We start from the raw sequence: 5654 nt of genomic DNA on the forward strand, positions 1-5654 counted from the left end.
AACTATTGCTTAAGAAGATAAAAATCATCTTATTGCCCAATAATAGGGGATTAGTTAAATAAATAAAGGCACACCCACACAATAAAACATACCCTGTTCCTAGAAATGATGGGGCAGGTGTGTTATGCATATACACAAACATACGGAGAAGTAGTCTGTTGTTAAAATTAGATTATAAAACAATAGGTATGGTAAAATCCAATTTTGTTTTAAAGTATATATCTTCATTTCTATATAATGTCTGGAGGATTATATTCCAAAATGTGAACAGTGGTTATCACTGGATGATGGTATAGATTTATCCCCCTTCCCCAAAACACACACACAAACAGATATATAGCTTAAATTTCCCAAAATGACCATATGTTATTATTTCCCCCATAAAGACAAAATGTATAAACACAACAGAATTTCTACTTACTGTATCAAGAACTCCAGTGAGGCCTAGCTGTTGTGGCTCAGAGGTTGAGCATTGACCCATAAACCAGGAGGTCATGTTTGATTCCCAGTCAGGGCACTTGTCCAGGTTGGGAGCTCATGCAGGAGGCAGCTGGTCAGTGATGTTTCTCTCATCATTGATGTATCTCTCTCCCTCTCTCCCTCTCTCTCTCTTCCTTCCTCTCTGAAATCAATTAAAAAATATATTAACAAAAAAAGAATTCCATTGCTTCTCGGCCTTTTGGCTCAGATCAAGTATAGTATCTGTTCTTATCAGTTAATATCTGATATGTCCTCTATCTGAGGACATTATATTAAATGTATTTCTAGAGTAGGGAGATGGGATAGGAGCTTGCTCTGCCTACTACACACATCGACCCGGTACTGCAGTACCTCTAGGAATGGTGTACAAAAAAAAAAAAAAAAATTCCAATGAGGAGATGTCAGTAACAAAGACCTTATATCTACCAGGAATTACTGTCCTGGAGGTGAAATCTGCAGAATATTCAGAACTTTCAGCAATCTCCCTTGTTCTAAATCTCTGATGACTCTTGGTCGATTTCTCTCTTTTTAATCCTTAGACCTTGCGCATCTTAAAGATTTATCCCATTGTGTTAAAAGGGCTGAATTATTTGTTTCCCCTCCAGACCTTGTGGGCCAGGTGCCTGGCGGAGGACATGGCACTGAGGGGCTCTCTGTAAATGTTGGTGAATGAGTGACAGAGGGAGAAACAACCGTGGAGTATGTTAGAGGTTTCTGGAGGGAGAGAGATCAATGTCAAAAACTGTGTAATCGATTGTGGTAGTTGACATGACTTTGAAGGCTTTATCCAGGCAAAAATGGGGAGGGAGGCCATCAATTCCAGGCAGAGGGAACCATAGGATGACCTGGGACATGGGCCTTCCTGGGCAAATGGGGATGATGCTCACTTGATAGAACAGTGTGGTCAAGGCAGGAAGACAGAAAAGCAAATTTGGGGACTATGTCGCCCAGTTTGGCAAGAGTATGGCTTAGGAGTAGGGAAACCGTGGACTGTAAGGCTAGGAAGGTTAGATTGCCACTTGTTAACACATGAAGCACCCAGCCTGTTTTGTCTTCTGGACAGAAACTATAGTGTCAGTCCCCAGGGACTGGGTGCTTAATGTGTTAAAGAGGGCCTTGAATGTCTGGGTGAGACACTTGCTCTTCCTTTTGTGTAAGTTGAAAAACCAAACGTACTTTGAACCCTAAGTTTAACTCCTCTAGCATGTCTCTCTCCCTCCCCCATCTCCCTCTCCTTTTCTCCTTTGACATGGTTTCTTCCCCTTATAAAACACACTTTGAATTAATAACCAAATCCAAGTGAGAAGCACATTTCCTTGTTAGAGAGAAGTCGCTGGTGGGCACAAACTCTACTGAGCCCTCCACCTTCACACCTGGTTCCCCTGTGACCTGGGCCTAGATTCAAGACACACTCTGTGGCATCTGGGGAGCAGGACAGAGGTGGAGACCCCCTAGGGAGTGACCCTGGCCCATCAGCTGAGCGGGGAGCCACAGGCCACGCCTGGAACATCTGAGCAGAAGTCAGGGGCGTTCCAGCATTGGGGTCTACACAGAAGGCCATTGCCATCAGCATCCTGGCTTCCCTGTCTGTGCACTATAAAAACTGACAAAGAGGGCCTCGCTGCTGAGTTTCGGACTGAATGTTTAATGCAATTAATGCATATTTCATAGCACAGTAACTGCCAGCGCTCTGCTCCGCCATCCTCCCTAGCTGAGTTATGTACACAGGCATTGTGAGCCCAGCCGCAGAGGAAGCTGACAAAATGCGTGTCTGTGCAGCATGCCCAGCCCTTCCCTTTGCAGATCAGGGCCTCTCAGGGCCTCCCCAGTTCAGAACGTCCCTGAGCAGCATCTGAAACCCCCTCTGCCGAGCTGGGTGAATGCATCTTCCCTTGGAACCGCCTCTCAGCAATCCCTCGCCTGACGCCCTTCCGTTTCCTCCCCTCCCTAGCTCCAAGAAAAGTATAACCTGGGGGTTCTGTGCCAACACCGTCATGCCTCGGAGTGAGTCTTCGTGATTTCTCTCATTACAGAATCCCTAAAAGTGAAGACAGTGAGCTGTCCCCCTGGTCAGCCACTTGGTTTATTCCTTGATCAGTTCTGACAGTCCTTTCTTCGCAAGGCAGCTCTGCCCCCAGGATGGTTTGACATAAATCGGGGGCTCCTCGGCTCACCCGCTCATCATGAGTGATGGGTTTGGCAGGTTTTCAGGTGCCTGGGAAACAAAGCTCTGGGCCAGGAGAGCCAAACTGGGGCTCCGAAGGCGGCATTCGGCACGAGAGGGGGACCCACGGACTCACGTCTCCTGCTGTTTTTTCTCTGACTAGGCACCCAGCCAGCCCTTTGAGTCTGAGTCGTAGCCTCCGATCCAACATCAAGAAGCTCCCGGTGCACCTTTCCCTGTGCGATACCCGTGTTCCCGAAACCGTGCCGGTAATGCGGTTTCTGTGGGTAAATGCGGGCCTGTGTCTAGCGACTCTCATTACTTAAGACGCATTCTGGGTTGTTTTCTTTTAACATGTAAACGTTTCCTTCTCCCTACCCCAGTCACTTTGTCTAATATTTAAAGAAAGAAGAAGAAACAAATTTAGAACAGATTTAAAAGAATGCGAAAGCAAAACCTTTTCTAACGTGCGCGTGCCACTCTCTGCCCATCTTGTCGCTGTGGATTGTTAGGGGCCGGGTTTTCCTATGTAGAGCTGGCTGCTTAGAAAAAACAGAGAACCCTAAACTTGAGAAGGTTGGACTTAATGAGCAATGTGTCCTGTAAAGCGCAGTCTTACTCAGCAAGTTGCCCTTCGTGTGCTGGGCCTCCTTTTGCGGGAGCCCTGCCCCGGGAGAGAGCGGGATAGTGGGAAGACTCGGGCCTCTGAGGCCAAGACTGGGCTCAAATATGGCACTCAGACGTGAAGAAAAGGATATTGCGTTTTCCTGGCCAACAAGAGGATGGAGTTGGATAAGACAGGAGAAGGTTCTTGAAACGCTAGCGGACTATTGGGACATGCCGTGTCATGGTTATTAAGGCCTTATACTCCCGATCCTACATGCCTGGGGACTTTGAGTTCCTCCCCTTCTCCAAGCCTCACGTTCCTAACTATAAGATGGGTATAAAATAAAACTTCCCATATATGTTTTCCTTTTAATTGTAGTAGATGCTTTTGAATGTTTTAGGAGAGACATACCTTGTTTGACAGTATATGAAACAGTATTTTACATTTTTATTTTTTTATATTTACCTGAGTTTGCATTTTAAAACATTTATTAGATATCTTGGGGTAGCAGTGGTTAATGGCATGATAGAAATTTAAGGAGTACAACTTGATAATAGGACATATGTACTGGTATCATCTATTGTGCGCTCACCGCTCTAGTCTTCTTCTCACCTCTTTGACCCCCTTTACCCTCTTCATCCTCCCCCACCCCTTCTCCTCTGGCCATTCGGAGGGTCCAGTGAGGTAGTGCCCAGGGGCCTCTTAGCATGACACCTGACCATTGAAAGCATTTGGCGACTATAGCTTGAGCAGGGTAGACTGTGCTTTGATCTGTTTTGATTTTCCCAGCCTCTCTGTGATATTGTAAGGACATCATTATCTCCATTTTGCAAAGAGGATATTGGAACACAGAGATATTCAAGATCTTGCCACATCACATCATGAGAGAAACACAAGCGAAGACCAGTGAGTTCCCAGAGCTCATTGCTGCAGTGCACCTCACCCCTGGGGCTCTGGGCAAGGCTGCACGAAATGTAAGTCCTCACATCCTCCCAGCACCCAGTTATCTGTCCCCAACTGATCCGGCTGGAGGGGCAGGGAGCCATCCTCAAGCGTCTCAGATGTCAGTCCTCCGAGGTTTAGGCTCCTCCTGTCCTTCTTGCAACATGGCAATCGCTTTCGATTGTTAGGGGCTTATTTCTGCCAGGGATTGTGCTAGATAGTGTGCCATTTGCGGATTTCACAAATGATGTACTAGGCTCAGAGGGAGAGATTCGTGCTGAAGGGGGATAGCTAGCAAGTTGTCACGTCTTGACCACAATTAATTAGGTTAGTCAGTTTGATTCCATTGAGGGCTTTAAATCACTTGACTATGTGCTTCAAGTTCAGGTGTAAGGTTCTCACAGGCAGAAATGACTGATCATCAGGCTTGCCCGAGGGGCTCATAAATTCAGAATCCTGGTAACCACCTTTAGAGACTGATTCAGCAGGTCTAGGTGGGACCAAGTGTCTGCATTTTTAAAAATTCGGGTGAGTCCTGCGACCAGCCAGACATGGGAAGACAGCTCTAGGAAACACGCCCAGTTGCCCTATGGGGAGTCCTTCCTTGAAGATAGGTTAATTCACTTCTTCTCATCCTTATTTCTGGTGCCTCTCTCACCTTCCAGATTAGGGTTTCAGTTTAAACATCAATGTTGATGGAGAGCCTACAGTGAGCAAGACTCACTGTTCTAAGGGCCAGCTGTGCTCACAGCCAGGGCTGGTGCATATGTGAGCTTCTAGAAGCATATTTCTTTGCAAGATTTTCAGGTTGTTTTTTGTTTTTTGTTTTTGTTTTGTTTTGTTTTGTTTTGTTTGCGTGTGTTTCTTGTGATATCTGTTGTCCCAGAAATCAAGTCCCCTTTTATCTGTGTTTTCACAACACCACTTATAAATTAGCACCTGGTTCCACGACCAGTAAAACTGGTTGACAGCACAGGTTCAAACAAGTGGAACCCCATCTGCAGAAGGAATGAAGCAACCACTGGTTAGGGACCTCTGGTCTGGCCCACAGAACCTCTTAGGAGAGAGCTTTTCTACCTCCCCTAGGGCAGCCCCGCCTTCTTCCTAATGACTTTTCTACCCCTGGCCTTTACCCAGTGGATGTGGACAGAGGCTGGGAAAGAGGTGGAGAAGTGGTATGTATGGTCCATGCAGTGATTCTGCACCCAGCTCCACGTTAGCATTGCATGGGAATTCCTAAAGTATGTAGACAGGTGCCTGAGTCCCCCAAAGTCAACGAAATCAGAACTTAGAGGATGGCATCTGGGCAAGGGTTTTTGTTGTTGTTGTTGTTGTTGTGTGTGTATGTGTGTGTGTTGTTTGTTTTTGAAGTTTCCCAAGTAATTCTAAGTGGAGAAGCACTGGTGTAGCAGAGAACTGGGCCAGGAATTGGGAAGAGACCTTGTTCAACATTAGCCTGTG

General features: G+C 46.3%; 1 non-coding gene across 1 annotated transcript; it reads left to right on the top strand.

Annotated features, from left to right (window-relative positions):
• The first annotated feature begins 663 nt into the window (after positions 1-663).
• On the top strand, positions 664-853 carry LOC118721810. Its single transcript, XR_004988833.1, has one exon. It is a non-coding gene; the product is annotated as a U2 spliceosomal RNA (small nuclear RNA).
• The last annotated feature ends 4801 nt before the right edge of the window (positions 854-5654 follow it).

Source organism: Pipistrellus kuhlii, unplaced genomic scaffold, assembly GCF_014108245.1.
Source record: "Pipistrellus kuhlii isolate mPipKuh1 unplaced genomic scaffold, mPipKuh1.p scaffold_m20_p_18, whole genome shotgun sequence".
NCBI lineage: Eukaryota > Metazoa > Chordata > Mammalia > Chiroptera > Vespertilionidae > Pipistrellus > Pipistrellus kuhlii.